This window comes from Balaenoptera acutorostrata, chromosome 8, assembly GCF_949987535.1.
Source record: "Balaenoptera acutorostrata chromosome 8, mBalAcu1.1, whole genome shotgun sequence".
Lineage (NCBI taxonomy): Eukaryota > Metazoa > Chordata > Mammalia > Artiodactyla > Balaenopteridae > Balaenoptera > Balaenoptera acutorostrata.
This window is the reverse complement of record NC_080071.1, coordinates 42,676,592-42,697,491: the sequence shown is the minus strand read 5'-3', so window position 1 is coordinate 42,697,491 and position 20,900 is coordinate 42,676,592. Positions and strand designations below refer to the sequence as shown.

The 20,900-nt window shown below is 36.4% G+C and overlaps 1 protein-coding gene across 6 annotated transcripts in view; it reads left to right on the top strand.

The window, feature by feature from the left end:
* The window catches only part of PDE1A (phosphodiesterase 1A), a 362,506-nt gene that overhangs the window by 188,987 nt on the left and 152,619 nt on the right, over nucleotides 1-20,900 (top strand). The window contains exon 1 of one of the 6 annotated variants that reach the window (XM_057551617.1): nucleotides 13,032-13,140. The exons of the other annotated variants lie outside the window; for them this stretch is intronic. The gene's annotated coding sequence lies outside the window, so the exon portion shown is untranslated. Of the gene's footprint in view, nucleotides 1-13,031; nucleotides 13,141-20,900 lie in introns of those variants that run through there. 6 annotated transcript variants of the gene reach the window in all.

Genomic DNA, 20,900 nt, shown 5'->3' with positions numbered 1-20,900 from the left:
ATTTATTCTTAACATGATGAGCTTAATAGAATGTAAAGAACTTTAGATTAGAATTCAGAAGACCCAGTCTTGTCTGAGCCACTTACCAAATGTGTAGCCTTAGACAAATCACTCATCCCCTTTGAATCTCAGTTCATTCCTTTGTAAAATAGAAACAATAATTCCTATTAGCTTACTTAATAATTTATTTATTTACTCAAATGATATAAATATATGAAAGCTGTTTGTAAAATTTTAAATGCATATAAACTAATGCATCAATATGAGTAATGCATTGCAACTTGAAAAAAATAATGCATTTTTTCAAAGTTTAACCACATACGTTACCTCATTTTTATATGAGGGTAATCTGTTACCCTGTTGTTCATGAGGATGAATCAGGATAATCTGACATTGCATCTTTATTTCTTGATAACCTGTGTATAATATTGACTCTTAGATGCACCTGCCTAGCATAGGTCCTCCAGCCACATTTAGAGCCTTATGCAATTAGTGCTGGGAAACATCAGGATGTCCCCTCTGAACTCACAAACACCTTGCAGATTCTTCTGGTTCTGAAAAATTGATTCCTTGGTCAATTTTCACTGCTTGTGAAGTCACTTGTGAGCAGAGCTTTGCCAAGGCCCTATTGCCAGTATCCACAGTGGAAATGATAATGTGTTTGCTGGGAGGTGCTCTCTTGTGGTTCTTCCAACACTGCATTTCCCAGAATCCTCTCTGCTAAAACCACATGGTAGTCCTTGAAACTGTGGGAATAAACTTCTCTCCTCTACTCTGTGTCATACTTAACTGCCTGAACACTTATGGCATCCTACTTGTGCCTCTGAGTCTATGCCATAAAGACCCTCATGAAAATAGTTTCCCAGCTGTGTAATCTTTCTCTCTAATGGGATCAGTCCTTGAAGTTGGGCATGGAGAGCATCACTTCATAAGAAAGTGCTGAACTGTTTTCCACACTAAGTCTATCATTTTGTATTCCTACAATATGTGAGTTTCAAGTTATTCCACCTCATTGCCAGCACTAGGTTTTCTCAGTCTTTTTAGATAAGTTAGCCCTTAATATTTGATTAACTAAATATTTATATAATTATTAAAATGATTTCTTAAGGAGACTGCTTATAATAACTCTTCTTCACAATCTACTAATCTTTTATCCTGTATTTAAAGTAGATCTATAATAAGTCAACCAGTAAACAATATAGTATTCCCTATTAGATACTCATAGCAGTAGAAGCTTCATGCTTTCTACCAATTCTCAATGTGCCCATCAATGAAGATCAAGGTGGGATATGAAAGTGTACAAAAAGAAGCCAAATATGGAAAGAAAATAAACTGCCAACTGGAACAAAATGAAGATGTTTGCTCTCACTGCTTCTATTCAATGTGGTACTGGAAATTCTAGCAAATGCAGCAAGACAAGAAAAAGAAAGAAAATATATCTAGGTTGAAAAGAAAGAACCAAATCTGTTATTAGCAGAACAGATAGTCATCTGTGTAGAAACTGATGGAACTTATTTTAAAAGACTCCTAGAACTAATAAGTTTAGTAATGCAGTAGGATACATAATATTTATGATAGCAACAAAAAATTACAAAATACTTAGGATAAATCTGATAACATGCAAGGTTTGTACATTAAAAACTATGAAACAGCAGAGAGAAGTTGAAGGAGTCATTAATAACTGGAGAGGCATACCATGTTTATAAGTATATCAGGTTCGTGGGTCAGAAAACTGTTAAGATGTTAATTCACCCAAAATTTTCTTATAGACTTAATACAATTCCCGTCATAATCCCAGCAGGCTTTCTTTTGTGTGTGTGGAATATAAAAAGTTCATTTTAAAATTCATATGGAAATGTGAAGAACCTAAACTAGTTAAAACAGCTTTTCGAAAGAAGAATAAATTTGGATGACTAATACTACCTGTTTTCAGGAGTTATTAAAAACCACAGTAATCAAGACAGTATGGTATGTATTAGTGTTAGGTAGAAATATAGAAAAATGCGATAGAATAGAGTTTATAAATTGACCCACATGTATGTGGAAAATTGACTTTTTTGTTGTTTTATTTTTATTTTATTTTATTTTTTTGGCTCTGTCGCACAGCATGTGGGATTTTAGTTCCCCAACCAGGGATCAAACCTGTACCCCTTGCATTAGGAGCATGGAGCCTTAACCACTGGACCACCAGGGAAGCCCCTGGAAAATTGACTTTTGAAACAAGGCTACAAAGGCAATTCAGTGGAGGAATAATAAGCTTTTCAACAAATGATGCTCCCCAAAGTTGGATATCTATATACAAAAATAAAAGAAACTCCCATCAGTACCTCACAATATATGTAAAATAAGTCAAAATGGAACATAGACCTAAATGTAAAACCTAAAACTATAAAATGTCTTAAAGATATCATAGCAGAAAAGCTTAGTGATTTTAATTAGGCAAATATTTCTTAGATATGGCACAAAGTATATAATCCAGAGCATTTTTTAAAATGATAAATTGGACATCATCAAAACTTTAAAAAAAAACAAAAAAACTTCTGCTCTTGAAAGACACTGTTAAGAGAATGAAAAGATGCCATGGACAGGGAGAAAATATCTGCAAATCATCAGTGTGAAAAAGAACTTATATCAAGACTATATAAGGAATTCTCAAAACTTTATTTAAAAACAGAAAAGAAAAATAACCCAGTTAAAAAAATGGGAAAAAAATTGAAAACACTTCACCAAAAAAGATATATAAATGACAAATAAACACATGAAAAGATACTTATAGCAGTAGAAGCATTCATCGTTAGTGAAATGCAAATTAAAACCACAATGAGATATCACTACATAACTATCAAAATGGCTAAAATTATGAGGAATAACTATATAAAGTATTTGCTTGATGATAAAGTATTTGTTTGATGTGGGTGTACTGGAATTCATACACTGCTCTTGAGAATGCAAAATGGTACATTCACTCTGGAAAAAAGTTGAGCAGTTTCTTAAAAATTTAAACTTATACCTGTATATAATACAACCATTCCATTCCTAGGCATTGATATGAGAGAAGTGAAATCATACATCGGTACAGAGACTTCCATGTGAATGTCCATCAGCTGGGGAATGGATAAAGAAATTTTGGCTTATCCATTCAGTGGAATATTATTCCTTTAAAAAGAAACATACTTCTGATATATTCAACAGCCTTAGTGAGTCTTGAAATAATTGTGTTTAGTGAAAGAAGCCAGCCAAAAAAGCTATAGACTTTATGTTTCCACTTACATAACATTTTAGAAAAGAAGAACTATAGGGACAAAAAAACACATCAGATGTTGCCAAGGACTAGTGGTAAGAAGAGAATTGATGGAAAAGGGCAATGATGCAACTTTTAGGGGTGATGAAAATATTCTAGATCTTTATTGTAGTGATTGTTGCATGGCTGTATATATTTGTTAAAACTCATTGATCTGTATACCTAAGAATGACTTTTTAAATTACATAAGTTATATGTCAATAAACCTGACTTACAAAATGGAGTTATACACACACTAAACAATAAACAGCATTGATGAATTTGTAGAGAAAATTAGGAAGTGCCAGAGTGGGCAGGAACATTTTCCTGGAGTAGGTTAACTTGAACTTGGTTGGAAAATAGAGTTCCTATCTGAATGGGTGAAGAAAAGAATGCAGTTATAATATTAGTTAAGGCAGACTTACTACAGTAACAGTAACCCTAATCTTAATAGCGTAACATAGTAATGGTATATTTCCTGCTCACATGGTAGTCCACCATATTCAAGAGGCAGTCTAGAACCCGGGTCCTAGAGGGTCTAGGTCCTTGGAATCTTCCACTATATCTTCCGTATCAGGGAAGGAAGATAAAGAAGTAGAGCACTTGCATGACAAACTGTATGGGAGATTTTAGAAATCAGGCATGGAAGTTGTGTATATCATTTCTTCCTGAACTCCATTAGCCAGAATATGATCACATGGCCTCATTTATCTGCAAAAACATTGGGAAATGTAGTTTAAGCTGGGTTCCTAGGAGGAAAAGGATACAAGTTTGGTGAGTACAGAGTAGTGTTTCTGCCACAGGTATGGATGAGCGAAAATGAGATGTGCAGTCATAGAGTGTTCAGGAATCCATTTAGATTTAGGAAGCTGGTAACATTTGTAAGGGAATGTGGGAGGAACTAGAGGAGTACACTGAACACCAAGATTAAGAAGTTTATATTGTCTTTGGGGCAGTAACTGGCCAAAGATGGCTTTGTATCAATAAAATAGGATGATATTTGCCTATCACTCAAAGGCATACTGAGGATGGAAGGAGATAATATACTGAAGCTGTCTTTCAAGGTTTATAAAACACTAAATGAGCATATGACATATTATGTATTACTTCTAAGTTTCTACAATTGCAACACAATTGCAAAACAATTTCTATATTCAATGACTTTCCCTGGAAAGTGCAGTTTTTCAGCAACTTTTGAACTTTGCTAATTATTCTCTCCATAACCCCCAAAGGAATAATTATTTCCTTTGCCTATCTTATTCCTCTCTGAATAAAAGATATTAATAAATTATTAACTGTAAAGGAAAGGAAACCAGAGGATTTCTTAGAACACTTTTCTTCTTTGCAATCCTGTTGTGTTGTGGCTAAGGATATAGTATTACCATCTGTGCTAATAAAAATAACAATAAAAAAACAAACAAAAAACAAAACAAAACAAACAAAAAACAATTCACTAAAGAAGACATACAGATGGCCAAGAGGCACATGAAAAGATGCTCAACATCACTATTTATTAGAGAAATGCAAATCAGAACTACAATGAGGTATCACCTCACACCAGTCAGAATGGCCATGATCAAAAAATCTAGAAAAAATAAATGCTGGAAAAGGTGTGGTGAAAAGGGAACCCTCCTGCACTGTTGGTGGGAATGTAAATTGATACAAAAACTATGGAGAACAGTATGGAGGTTCCTTAAAAAACTAAAAATAGAACTACCATATGACCCAGCAATCCCACTACTGGGCATATACCCTGAGAAAACCATAATTCAAAAAGAGACATGTACCACAATGTTCATTGCAGCACTGTTTACAGTAGCCAGGACATGGAAGCAACCTAAATGTCCATCAACAGATGAATGGTTAAAGATGTGGCACATATATACAATGGAATATTACTCAGCCATAAAAAGAAATGAAATTGAGTCATTTGTAGTGAGGTGGATGGACCTAGTGTCTGTCATACAGAGTGAAGTAAATCAGAAAGAGAAAAACAAATACTGTATGCTAACGCATATATATGGAATCTTAAAAAAAAAAAAGAATGGTACTGATGAACTTAGTGGAAGGGCAGGAATAAAGACGTAGACATAGAGAATGGACTTGAGGACACAGCGGGGAGGGGGATGCTGGGGCGAAGTGAAAGTAGCAGCAACATATATACACTACCAAATGTAAAATAGTTAGCTAGTGGGAAGCAGCAGCATAGCACAAGGAGATCAGCTCGGTGCTTTGCGATGACCTAGAGGGGTAGGATAGGGAGGATGGGAGGGAGGCTCAAGAGGGAGGGGATATGGGGACATATGTATGCATATGTCTGATTTACTTTGTTGTATGACAGAAACTAACACAGTATTGTGAAGCAACTATACTCCAATAAAGATCTATAAAAAAAATAACAATAATGTGCACAAATAATGTTGAAATGTAGAATAATAAATTATTATTTCAAAAAATGAAATTAAGTCCTGTTTTGTTTCTTCTTTCTGCAGATTTCATTTTTTGCATTATTTGTATTTTTCTTTTATCTTTAGTATGTTCATTGTGTCCTGCCTCAATTACCCTGATAACTCTGCTTCTCTCCCTAGGGCTATGGGCCAACTGATCACTTCTAAAACCAATTTTGTTCATTACATTGGCATTCTCTCCCCCTTTCTTTTTAAATTACCTTCTCAATACCTTTGAATCCAATTTTAACTATTTTACTGAGTTACAGGACAATTTTTCCACCATTCCTGAGCTAGTCACATCCATCACTTGTAGTTATTTCACCTCTCTGTATTGTTATGCAACAAACACTCTTAAAATTGTCGTTTTGATATTTTCCCCAACTGTATTTTCATGCATATTTTTATCTGGCTGCATATATCTGCAAAATAAGTTTTTCTTTATCAATTCACTCTTTTCAACTTTCAAACAACTGCTCATTTTTTGAATGAGATTTTAACTGAAATGACTGATTTGATATTCAAATTGAGTAATTTATCCTTTCTCATCTTTGATATTTTCTTATCAGAGTCCACCAAACATGAACACAGCAAACACTTTATAATCTTAGAGGATAATTGTGATTCCATCACTGGGTCCTCTGTCTTTCTCCTATCACCCTGGGTACATATTTGTTTTTCTGCTCTCTAGACCCCACATTTCATTACTAGAAATGGAAATGTTTTAAAGTTTTAGTTAGGCATAAAAGGAGTAAGTGATCTTTCATTGTGATTACCCATAATTATGCAATTATAATAATAGTATTATAGTCAATATTACTCTGTACTCTACACAACAAAATCCCGATATAAACATAAAATGCTGATTTTTCTTTATCTAATTTTATAACATTTGAAGTAAAAACATATCTATTTATATTAAATAAAGATATAGTTTATCGGTTGTCTCTCTTCAGAATTAATAGCAAATTGAGTCTCTTAAATAAACATAAAATCATATCCAATTTTTCACCTGAAAGGAAAACCTGGGTTTCATGAAGTTCTTAGAGAGTAATTTGCAAGCCCTCTTTGTCACTTTTTTTTTTTTTAAAAACAAGATTAAGGCCTACCTTATAAACCTACTAACAGATGTTTATGTGGCATTTATGACAAATAGTAAAAATAAAAAGTAAGGACAAAGAAAATACTATTTAAATCTAAAAAGGAAAAACAAACATGGCAGATCATGGATAAGTGGTAGCACTAAGCTGGTTTTTAATAAATTCTAATAGCCTTTTATGGGATAGAGACTGCGCTTCTTAACTACAGAGAAAAAACCACATACGTTTTGCCTTTGACTGAATAAAAGAAATTAGTTGGGTTGTTTCTTACATTTTTAATTCTTTATGATGTAACTCATGCTATATCTGAAAAAAAAATACATAGATGTACAATTGGATGAAAATGAAAATTTTCTGTTGAACAATTTATGGATGTAAAGAGGGAGGAGGCAGTGATTCCAAATATGTATGTTTCCCCCCAGTTAGTCACATTTATATTATCAGTATTGTTTACAGTTTTAAAACTGTGCTTGGCCAAAGTTTACTTCTTATATTATAATTATTTATTTGTTCCATAGCTATTTCTGTTAATTTCTGAATTGTTCTATTTTATTTCATCCTTTCAAGTATTCTGCCTGTTTGAAAAGAAAAGGGGAGGTAAAATGATATACATAGGAATTTAGTTAATTTACAATTGCTTATTATGCAGAGATTTGCTTTTTAAAGTTCTCAATGACTTGAACTTACATTTCAGGTTCTTTATTAAAGATTTATTTCAAGGTATTTTATTTAGCACTTCAATCTCTAATTTATTTTTAGCAATTTAAAAGTGATGATTTACATAAACCACATTCATTTTTATTGGAGTCAAGAAATTTCTCTTACACTACTACATAATTGATTTAATTATAGCATTATGCTTTAAACAACAACATTTTCATGCTTCTAAATTATTACATATGTTACATGCGGTGTTTCTTCCTGAGTGCTCTAACATGGAAATGATTCTTTTCTGATTTAGGCTACAATTATTAAACTTGTTCAGAATAATATTGTCAGCAAGTCCTGTCATCTGAAAAAAGGAATAATTTCCCCAGTGGATATTATTTTTCAAATTATATTTTCAATAAAACTGTCAATGCCTTAATGCTAAATGTTCAAAAAAGTTCACTTTTAAAGATGGTCTATTACGAATGCATTGTTTTTACTATAAGAGGACTGATTTTGAATTATAAAATCTTGGCAATAATTTTATATTATGTATGATTTTTATAAACTTTATAATCTCTTCATAGAGATATTGGTAATCTCTTGTGACTTGGAGGACTTTCCAAAGTGTTTCTTGTATATAGAGACATACCATACAGAACTTTAGACCATGAAGGAAACTTAGAAGTAATTTAGAGCAAGGATAAGCAAACTACAACCCATGGATTAAATCTGGCCAGTAGTCTCTTTTTGTAAATGAAGTTTTATTGGAACACAGCTACCCCCTTGTAAATCATCCCCTACCCCATGTCCTGGGGAACAGTATCTATTATACAGCAGAATTGAAAGTTGAGTATGGAAAGCACTAATCACCCAAGTGGGTCACTAGGAGAGACAGTACAAGGGTCTACTTCTAGTTTGACTCTTGGTTCTCAGATCCATGAGTTCGAGCTACTTAGAGACATAGCACCACACAATAGCCACTGTCTCTTAAAGGATAGTACCCCAATCCCACAGAGTAACAGTGTCATCCATAAACTAGTGGTTTACTTGTGCCTCTAAGAGACTAATCCAGCATTATATCAGGCCAGCAGATTTGGGGTAATGCAATATATAGTAAAATGAGTAATATCTCATAGTCATGTACTTTTTGTCACCTTTCCTTTGCTGTAATATGGGCCATTTTATTCTTTCATTCAAAAAGGAGTTATACAGGATCCCATGACAATAAATCTCTCATTCTCTGAGCCCTTAGATAATATTGCTGGATGAGACACTTGGGCAGAAAAGGCAAATCCATACCAAAATATTTATCAATCCTAGTAATGACAATTCATTGCCCTTTCCAGGAAGGAAAGGGTCAGATATTACCAGCTTGCAACCAGATGACTGGTTGGTTTCCTCAAGGGATTGTATCATACCAAGTGATCATTGTTGGTTTTTTATTACGATGAGTCAGTCATTCAACAGAGGCAATAGCTAGATCTGCCTCAGAAGAGAGAGCCCATGCATAGTCTACATCTGCACCACAATAACTATTCCTCCAATGGGCCATTATAAAATAAGTGTAGTAGCCACAGGGGAAAACTTGTTCCATGAGACAGGTAATTCTATTCATTTCGTTGTTCAGTGTTTATACTGCAAGCTGTACAAGAAGCAAAGCTCTACACACTTTGTGACTACCTCCAATAATTCCTTCCACTATTTCTTCTCTAGACACTATTGTCTCCAGTCTTCCAATCCTGGTCTTTCCAAAGCTCTTAACCACACAGTCAAATCATTTACTGCTGCTCAGTATTCCATACATATCCTTACCTTGAGCCAATTCTCCATCCACACAGTTGATGACTAGATACACTACTTAAAGCCCTGCCCACTGGGAGGATTTCCCCATACTATTGTCTTTCAGGGCTGTCACTGAGTGAGGATGTAGTGTGACATTTTCAGATCCCAGTGGTTTATTGCAATGTGTTATCAATGAAACAAGCCCAGATTTTTCTCCAGCTCCATCAGCTGGTCAAACAGAATCCCCCCATGAAGCCATAGGAGTGAGCTGAGAGAAAGGTGTCACTGCAACACAGAAGTCTAGTCTACCTTTTTCCTGAAACTTACTTTCTCAGTATACTCAGTATATTAGGCTTCATCCCATAAGTAACATTTCCTAATGTGTTATAAACTAAATGTCTTCAAAAATCTGTGTTTGTTTCTTAGTGCTGGAGGTGCAAAGTACAATAACTTGTTCTTTACCTTGTGGCATGTATTCTGTCATGTTCCCAGCAACCAGACTCCTAAACCTTCACCCTTGAATCATTATAGGATTTATCTCCTACCCTCTATCAGACATATGTCACAGTATGGGTTTCCTTTTCACTTGCTGCTCAAGTCTGAGTAACATGCTGTCATTAATATCGTAGATTAGTGTGATGTTCTGCAGAATGTCCAAATGATCAAGGTCCCTGTATTGTGTCAGAGAGCAGGAGGATTAACAGTCCTGGGACATGATCATGAACATGTGCTGCTATCCAGCCACATGAATCTAAACTGCTTCTGATCCTCCTTTCTGATGGGTATTGAAAAGAAAGTATTCTCCACTTCAGTAGTTGCATATCAGGTAACAGAAGCTTTGTTAATCTGCTCTAGAAATGATAACACATTTAGTACAGCAATTGCAAATGGAGCTATTATTTAATTCATTTGTGGTTAGTTGACCATCATCTGTCATGATCTAGCCTGGTTTTGCAGGGCCAGAATGATGAATTAATTGGAGATATGATGGAAATGACCATCTCTGTACCTTTAAGTCTTCCATGGTGTGCTAATATCTGCCATTACACCCAGAATGTCATATTGCATTTGATTTACATTCCCTGCCAGAGGGGAAGAAGCAGTTTTAAGGACTTGTACTTGGTCCTTCTTGCCATAATGCTTCTTACTGTAAAGATTTGGAAATCAGTTCAAAGATTTTGCCAGTTGACAAGTATATCTATCCAGATTCTGCATTCAGGGACTGTGGAAATAATCATAGGATGGATCCATGGACACAATAGTTCCACCATGATATAGATCTGAGCCAGGACTCCATTTGTCGCCTGCCATCTATATACTCTAAAAAAGCCTGTCCATGATGGTAGTTAAGGTCCCCTGGTATCCAACACCCCTCAAAAATGTGAGTATTTTTTCCAGTGCACAGAAACCCTGGTATTTGGGGGGAAATATTAGGGAATTTTTACTCAATATATTTGTTGTGCTGTTGCAGGCTTCTTCCACAAGGGGACCCTGTTTTCCTAATTGATGGTTTTGAGTCTAGAACTAGTTCTGCTCTGGAAACTGGCTAAGAGTTTTAAAATTTCCATCATGGCAGCAAATATCAACCTTCTGTTCACCTGATGTTAATCTTTTTTTGAGTGTGTATGTGTATGTGCGTGTGTGTGCGTATGCATACCAACCTTAGAGTCCACTCCTTGTATTTCAGCCCTTATATTCCAGTATCCCTTAAGATCAATTCTCAGACATGTTCTCTCAGTTTTTGTTGGTATGTAATATCAAGCTCCTACAGTTCTCTGTGAATAATCTCTCTCCTCTGATAAAAGGGACTGTACTTCTCAAGCCAGGTCAAGCTAAGACTTGACCCTAGCTGTTGGTCTGGAAGTAGTGAAGTAAAGTGAGGGAAGATCAGTTTCTGAGCCATCTGCATAGACTCCAGGGAAGAAAAGACTGCTATACTTTAACAAAAGAGTGATACACCTCTGTTAGGGTTCAAGGGAATTTGGAGATTGTGTTACCAAGTGCATCCACTCCACATCCTATGGTCACATTCCTTTCTTAAGAGGACCTTACTGTAGCATAAGGGACTTTTCAATTCTGTGTTTCAGTCTTTCTCACAATAAAGTCTTGGGCCTGATTTACAACATATTCCTCTAGTTACAGAGTATAAGTGTCTATTTAAATGCTGCCATGAAGACTTTCTGGCCCTCACACCTTCCCCTGAGTTGAGAGTGGGCTCAACTAACTCTCATTTTCTTTCCTTAAGCACTGCAATGACAGTTAACAATAACCATTCAATTCCGTAGCTCCTTTAATTACCATTGATCCCACAGCTCTTGAATGCTATGCATAAGTACTTCCTTCCATCTGTCTTTTATCCCATTTCTTCACAAGTGAGCTAGCAACTGTGGGGCTGGAGCACACCACAGATTATCACCATTGCAATTACAACCAGCAATGGGATTCTTCTTGCCATCTGGCTGGCAAGTTATCCAATTCCACTAGCTTGTGTATCTGCTTTTTAATATAGAAAAACACTGTCTTTGTTTATGCTCTCCCAAATGCTGACCTGTTGATCTCTGCAAACAGTGGTAAGGAAGTGGGGAAGTGATACATGGAAGAATGTGTTATCAAGCAAGTTTCTAGTGTGGGAAACTGGAACTTACTGGGGAACTCTAGGAAGCAATGTAGAACACATGTCTCAGAGTGATGCCATGCAAGCAGTGAGGGAGATGGGGTATTATTATGGCAACCATTGCTGTTGTCAGTTACTGGTTGAGGCTACTTCCAGAATCAGATCTGGCAGAGTACGCAGTGGCAGCCAGAGAAAGTCTCAGGTAAAGATGTGTAGGTGCTGATATTGGAAGTGTAGGAGGCCTGGATTAAAGTAATAAAGCCTAAATAAGTAGCATCTGCTGTAAATGACTGGCCTAACATCTCAGAGTCTATACACGGTAGAATGGAAACAAGAACATGGGCTTTCAGACTCTTGTTCTGGTGAACCTACACTAAGCTGTTTCTTTCACATTCATTTCAACATTCCAAGAATGTTGTCTAGTTTGTACTTCAGTGTGACATATATAAAAATGACTCCCAATCAAATTTAATGAGTAAATCTTCTCTTTGTTGTCAGCCCAAGGAAAAGAGAAAAATAGCTCTTGTCTTTTCTCCTCTGAGCTCAGGAAATGGAGTTTACTAAGCAAGGACAATGCTCTTATGCCAGTGGGAGGAGGAGAGAGGAAGAGGATAAGTAAAATTTTTTTCCACTAATGGAAGAGATCAAAACAAACAAACAAAAAAGACATTGGATGCTTGATGCAATAGGTAATAGTTTTTGTAACCCAGGGATAGCCAAAATTTACTTTATAGTTAACTAAGGCAGTGGTAGAATATAAATCTTAACATATCCACTGGCTTGCAGGTTAGATTTTAGAGCCTATAAAAACAATTTTGCAGGGTATTCCTTACTTGAAGATGAGTGTCCTCTTCATTACTTGGCTTCATTTCTCTTGGGAAAGAGGTCCAGGGCCACCCACTGTACATCCTTAAGGAAAGAACAGAGAGATATAGAAAGGGTTCTAGGAGCAGCCACGCACACACTGACACATCCACATGCTTGCAAAACCAAAGGTGCTCTCTTTCTTCAGTGCACCTCTATTAGTAAGCAAGCACATGTGTGCCTAACTCTTACCAAGTCCAAGCTCTCTCTGCTTGCTGCACGACAGGCCAATGAATTGGACACGAGGCGTTGAGGCAAGGAATACGACTTTATTCGGAAAACCGGCAGACAGAGAAGATGGCAGACTAAAGTCTCAAAACAACTATCTTATCGGGGTTTAGATGCCAGTTTCTTTCACAGCACAGAGAGGAGGAGGAGATGAGGAAGTAAAGTAAAAAGGCCGTAAGTTTTGCAAATATCACCTGGAATGGCCAGCCTCAGGAAGGGAAGTGTTAATTTCTTCTTTCTTGTAGCCATCCACAGGTGGACAGGTTCCGGTTGTTTCCCTGAACAAAGGCACTTTGGTTCAACATTCAGGCAGAGGGGGAGGGTTCCCCGAGGCAGGCCATTATGTATAGATAGTATCCTTTTAGTGAACAAAAGCAGCTGAAAGCAAAGGTTAAAGAAAAAGAAACAGATCCAACATGTAGTCAGATTTCGCTCTTCCCTGTTACATAACCTCACTTCCATCTTCCTGTATCTATAACAGTGTGGTGAAGTAACAAAATTAAGAGAAAGGCAGTGAAAATCTTCATGGTGGGATTGGTGTACAGCAGCCAGATAGCCTGTGCATGCATTCTGAAGCAATCCCAAAGCTCATGTGGAGGCAGTTTAAAGGATAATCATCTTCACCTAGCACTGCTTGCTTCTTCTTGTTTCCCAATTTGCATTTTTAAGAGAGAATCTATTGATTCCAGCTTAACTTTTTGTGCCAGGCTACATCTAGATACTCTGTAAACTGCCTGCCCTTGGACCAGTGCTCACCTTTTGCCTAGTTAATTATTGCCGAAAGGCACAGAGTGATGTGATATTAAATATGACTGCCTAAAGTGTATCCTGTAGAAGAGACTTAGGACTTACCCTTAAAACAGAATGTGTGAGCAACATTGTCGATATCTACCTACCACATGTATGTCACAAGGATGTTATCATGCTTAATTGAGATCGTGTTGATGAAAGTACCTTGTGAATTATAAAATTCTAACCATATATGTGTTATTAATCCCATTATTATTAAAAACATAACTACAGCAGGGAAACATGTGTTCTATAAAAGCCGAAAGTAAATGAAAAAATACTTTGTTAGTTGAAGTTTTTTTAAAGAAATTCACATTAATGAACCCAGATGAACAGCTCTCTGATTAACATTTATCTATCACATGTTTATTTATGTTGTATTATTCATACACTCACAATTTACTTGGAAGTTGTGTGTCATCATTACTTCATTAAAAACTTTTTTGTTTGTTTGTTTGTTTTGCTTAAAAATGTTAGCAGATAAACGCTTTTAGTACCAGGTGAGAGGAAAAAAATACAAGTCATTAATATTGAAGTAACTAAAATGTTCAAAGTAATAATGTTGTTGATGAACCACTATCCTTTGTTGATATATATATTTTTAAATCTAAATGCTAGTTTTCTTCTAATTTATTTTATATTTATTTAGTCAAATAAATCCTGAAAGTTTTCTTGAAGGCATTTATTAATGATATGAGAGCTCTAGCTTTTTTTGTTGTCAGCAAATTCTATCCTACATTCAAATCTCTGAACCTCAGAGGAGGGATTTGATGCAGCTTGCTTTGTAGAGGATCCAGAGTCTTCAACTCTTAATTAGTAGTTCTTAAAAGACTATCTAATGACTATCATTCTAGGGTATAAATTTAAAATAACAGGAGATCGGTTCAAGATGGCAGAGTAGAAGGACATGCTTTCACTCCCTCTTGCAAGAACACAAGAATCACAACTAACTGCTGAACAGTCATCGAGAGGAAGACACTGGAACTCACCAAAAAAGATATCCCACATCCAAAGACAAAGGAGAAGCCACAATGAGATGGTAGGAGGGGCGCAATCACAATAAAATCAAATCCCATAACTGCTGATGGGTGACTCACAAACTGGAGAACACTTATACCATAGAAGTCCACTCACTGGACTGAAGGTTCTGAGCCCCATGTCAGGCTTCCCAATCTGGGGGTCTGGCAACAGGAGGAGGAATTCCTAGAGAATCAGACTTTGAAGTCTATCAGGATTTGATGCAGGACTTCGACAGGACTGGGGGAAACAGAGACTCCACTCTTGGAGGGCACACACAAAGTAGTGTGTGCACTGGGACCCAGGGGAAGGAGCAGTGACCCCATAGGAGACTGAACCGGACTTACCTGCTAGAGTTGGAGGGCCTCCTGCAGAGGTGGGGGGTAGCTGTGTCTCACTGTGAGGACAAGGACACTAGCATCAGAAGTTCTGGGAAGTGCTCCTTGGTGTAAGCCCTCCCAGAGTCTGCCATTAGCCACAGTAAAGAGCCCTGGTAGGCTACAGTGTTGGGTCGCCTCAGGCCAAACAATCAACAGGGAGGGAACCCAGCCCCACCCACCAGCAGACAAGTGGATTGAAGTTGTATTGAACTCTGCACACCAAAGCAACAGCCAGCTCTACCCACCACCAGTCCCACCCATCAGGAAACTTGCACAAACCTCTGAGATAGCCTCATCTACCAGAGGGCAGACAGCAGAAGCAAAAAGATCTACAATTCTGCAGCCTCTGGAACAAAAACCACATTCACAGAAAGATAGACAAGATGAAAAGGCAGAGAGCTATGTACCAGATGAAGGAATAAAATAAAACCCCAGAAAAACAACTAAATGAAGTGGAGACAGGAAACCTTCCAGAAAAAGAATTCAGAATAATGATAGTGAAGATGATCCAGGACCTCAGAAAAAGAATGGAGGCAAAGATCGAGAAGATGCAAGAAATGTTTAATAAGATCTAGAAGAATTGAAGAACAAACAAACAGAGATGAACAACACAATAACTGAAATGAAAACTACACTAGAAGGATTCAATAGCAGAATAACTGAGGCAGAAGAATGGATAAGTGACCTGGAAGACAGAATGGTGGAATTCACTGCTGTGGAACAGACTAAAGAAGAAAGAATGAAAAGAAATGAAGACAGCCTAAGAGACCTCTGGGACAACATTAAATGCAACAACATTCGCATTATAGGGGTCCCAGAAGGAGAAGAGAGAGAGAAAGGACCCGAGAAAATATTTGAAGAGATTATAGTCGAAAACTTCCCTAACATGGGAAAGGAAATAGCCACCCAAGTCCAGGAAGCACAATGAATCCCATACAGGATAAACCCAGGGAGAAACATGCCGAGACACATAGTAATCAAACTGGCAAAAATTAAGACAAAGAAAAATTATTGGAAGCAGCAAGGGAAAAATGACAAGTAACATACAAGGGAGCTCCCATAAGGTTAACAGCTGATCTCTCAGCAGAAATTCTACAAGTCAGAAGGGAGTGGCATGATATACTTAAAGTGCTGAAAGGGAAGAACCAACAACCAAGATTGCTCTACGGGGCAAGGATCTCATTCAGATTCGATGGAGAAATCAAAAGCTTTACAGACAAGCAAAAGCTAAGAGAATTCAGCACCACCAAACCAACTCTACAGCAAATGCTAAAGGAACTTCTCTAAGTGGGAATCACAAGAGAAGAAAAGGACCTGCAAAAACAAACCCAAAACAATTAAGAAAATGGTCATAGGAACATGCATATAGATAATTACCTTAAACGTGAATGCACTAAATCCTCAAACCAAAAGACACAGTCTTGCTGAATGGATGCAAAAACAAGACCCATCTATATGCTGTCTACAAGAGACCCACTTCAGACCTAGGGACACATACAGACCAAAAGTGAGGGGATGGAAAAAGATATTCCATGCAAATGGAAATCAAAAGAAAGCTGGAGTAGCAATACTCATATCAGATAAAATAGACTTTAAAATAAAGAATGTTACAAGAGACAAGGAAGGACACTACATAATGATCCAGGGATCAATCCAAGAAGAAGATATAGCAATTATAAATATATATGCACCCAACACAGGAGCACCTCAATACATAAGGCAACTGCTAACAGCTATAAAAGAGAAAATCGACAGTAACACAATAATAGTGGGGGACTTTAACACCTCACTTACACCAATGGACAGATCATCCAAAATGAAAATAAATAAGGAAACAGAAGCTTTAAATGACACAATAGACCAGATAGATTTAATTGATATTTATAGGACATTCCATCCAAAAACAGCTGATTACACTTTCTTCTCAAGTGCACACGGAACATTCTCCACAATAGATCACATCTTGGGTCACAAATCAAGCCTCAGTAAATTTAAGAAAACTGAAATCATATCAAGCATCTTTTCTGACCACAACGCTATGAGATTAGATATCAATTACAGGGGAAAAAACGTAAAAATCACAAACACATGGAGGCTAAACAATACGTTACTAAATAACCAAGAGATCACTGAAGAAATCAAAGAGGAAATCAAAAAATACCCAGAGACAAATGATAATGAAAACACAACGATCCAAAACCTATGGGATGCAGCAAAAGCAGTTCTAAGAGGGAGGTTTATAGCTGTATAAGCCTACCTAAAGAAACAAGAAAAATCTCATATAAACAATCTAACCTTACACCTAAAGGAACTAGAGAAAGAAGAACAAACAAAACCCAAAGTTAGCAGAAGGAAAGAAATCATAAAGATCAGAGCAGAAATAAATGAAATAGAAACAAAGAAAACAATAGCAAAGATCAATAAAACTAAAAGTTCGTTCTTTGAGAAGATAAACAAATTTGATAAACCATTAGCCAGACTCATCAAGAAAAAGACAGGGAGGATGCAAATCAATAAAATTAGATATGAAAAAGGAGAAGTTACAACGGGCACCACAGAAATACAAAGCATCCTAAGAGATTACTACAAGCAACTCTATGCCAATAAAATGGACAACCTGGAAGAAATGGACAAATTCTTAGAAATGTATAACCTTCCGAGGCTGAACCAGGAAGAAATAGAAAATTAGAACAGACCAATCACAAGTAATGAAATTGAAACTGTGATTAAAAATCTTCCAACAAACAAAAGTCCAGGACCAGGTGGCTTCACAGGTGAATTCTATCAAACATTTAGAGAAGAGCTAACACCCATCCTTCTCAAACTCTTCCAAAAAATTGCAGAGGAAGGAACACTCCCAAACTCATTCTATGAGGCCACCATCACCCTGATACCAAAACCAGACAAAGATACTACGAAAAAAGAATTTTACAGACCAATATCACTGATGAATATAGATGTAAAAATCCTCAACAAAGTACTAGCAAACAGAATCCAACAACACATTAAAAGGATCATACACCACAATCAAGTGGGATTTATCCCAGGGATGCAAGGATTCTTCAATATATGCAAATCAATCAATGTGATACACCATATTAACAAATTGAAGAATAAAAACCATATGATCATCTCAATAGGTGCAGAAAAAGCTTTTGACAAAATTAAACACCCATTTATGATAAAAACTGTCCAGAAAGTGGGCATAGAGGGAAGCTACCTCAACGTAATAAAGGCCATATACGACAAACCTACAACAAACATCATTCTCAACGTTGAAAAACTGAAAGCATTTCCTCTAAGATCAGGAACAAGACAAGGATGTCCTCTCTCATCACTATTATTCAACATAGTTTTGGAAGTCCTAGCCACGGCAATCAGAGAAGAAACAGAAATAAAAGGAATACAAATTGGAAAAGAAGAAGTAAACTGTCACTGTTTGCAGATGACATGATACTCTACATAGAGAATCCTAAAGATGCTACCAGAAAACTATGAGAGCTAATCAATGAATTTGGTAAAGTTGCAGGAAACAAAATTAATGCACAGAAATCTCTTGCATTCCTATACACTAATGATGAAAAATCTGAAACAGAAATTAAGGAAACACTCCCATTTACCATTGCAACAAAAAGCGTAAAATACCTAGGAATAGACCTACCTAGGGAGACAAAAGACCTGTATGCAGAAAAGTATAAGACACTGTTGAAAGAAATTAAAGATGATACCAACAGATGGAGAGATATGCCATGTTCTTGGATTTGAAGAATCAATATTGTGAAAATGACTATACTACCCAAAGCAATCTACAGATTCAATGCAATCCCTATCAAATTACCAATGGCATTTTTTACAGAACTAGAACAAAAAATCTTAAAATTTGTATGGAGACACAAAAGACCCCAAATAGCCAAAGCAGTCTTGAGGGAAAAAAACAGAGCTGGAGGAATCAGACTCCCTGACTTCAGATTATTCTACAAAGCTACAGTAATCAAGACAATATGGTACTGGCACAAAGCCAGAAATATAGATCAATGGAACATAATAGAAAGCCCAAAGTTAAACCCATGCACCTATGGTCAACTAATCTATGACAAAGGAGGCAAGGATATACAATGGAGAAAAGACAGTCTCTTCAATAAGTGGTGCTGGGAAAACTGGACAACTACATGTAAAAGAATGAAATTAGAACACTCCCTAACATCATACACAAAAATAAACTCAAAATGGATTAGAGAACTAAATATAAGACTGGACACTATAACACTCTTAGAGTAAAACATAGGAAGAACACTCTTTAAATCACAGCAAGATCTTTTTTGACCCACCTCCTAGAGTAATGGAAATAAAAACAAAACTAAACAAATGAGACCTAATGAAACTTAAAAGCTTTTTCAAAGCAAAGGAAACTACAAACGAGATGAAAAGACAACCCTCAGAATGGGAGAAAATATTTGCCAACGAATCAAAGGACAAAGGATTAATCTCCAAAATATATAAACTGTTCATATAGCTCAATATTAAAAAAACAAACAACCCAATCCAAAAATGGGCAGACGACCTAAATAGACATTTCTCCAAAGAGGACATACAGGTGGCCGAGAAGCACATGAAAAGCTGCTCAACATCACTAATTATTAGAGAAATGCAAATCAAAACTACAATGAGGTATCACCTCACACCAGTTAGAATGGGCATTATCAGAAATATGTACAAACAACAAATGCTGGAAAGGGTGTGGATAAAAGGGAACCCTCTTGCACTGTTGGTGGGAATGTAAATTGATACAGCCACTATGGAGAACAGTATGGAGGTTCCTTAAAAAACTAAAAATAGAAATACCATATGACCCAGCAATCCCACTAATGGGCATATACCCAGAGAAAACCATAATTCAAAAAGACGCATGCACCACAATGTTCATTGCAGCTCTATTTACAATAGCCAGGACATGGAAGCAACCTAAATGCCCATCGACAGACGAATGGATAAAGAAGGTGTGGTACATATATACAATGGAGTAGTACTCAGCCATAAAAAGGAATGAAATTGGGTCATTTGTAGTGACATGGATGAATCTAGAGACTGTCATACAGAGTGAAGTCAGAAAGAGAAAAACAAATATCACATATTAATGCATATTTGTGCAACCTAGAAAAATTGTACAGATGAAGCAGTTTGCAGGGCATGAATTGAGACACAGATGTAGAGAACAAATATATGGACACCAAGGGGGGAAAATGGTGGGGGGATTGGTGGTGGTGTGATGAATTGGGAGATTGGGATTGACATGTATACACTGATGTGTATAAAATGGATGACTAATAAGAACCTGCTGTATAAAAAAATAAATAAAAGAAAAATGAAAAAATATATAAAAAAATAAAATAAAATAACAGGTAGCTAGTTTATTACAATCCAATAAGAAATATAATTATCAAGAGGTCTGTAGCCTTGTATTATTCATCAGTGTGCTGTGTCCCAGCACATTCTACATTCATGAGAAACTAAATTGTAATCAGGAGTCTTGAGGGTCATGGAAGCTTATCAAGTCAGGGGAGATGGTTAGATGTCCTTAATAGCTGACATTAACAAACTTGATTGCCCAATGTATCCAACTTCTATGGCTCATCTTTTTATATTTATCCCATTTTTTATTACCACCTATTTAGAATTAATATTTTTAAGGCAGTGTGTGAAATTTAGGGGAAAATGGTATATATTGGATAAAGACTGACATTTTAAGAA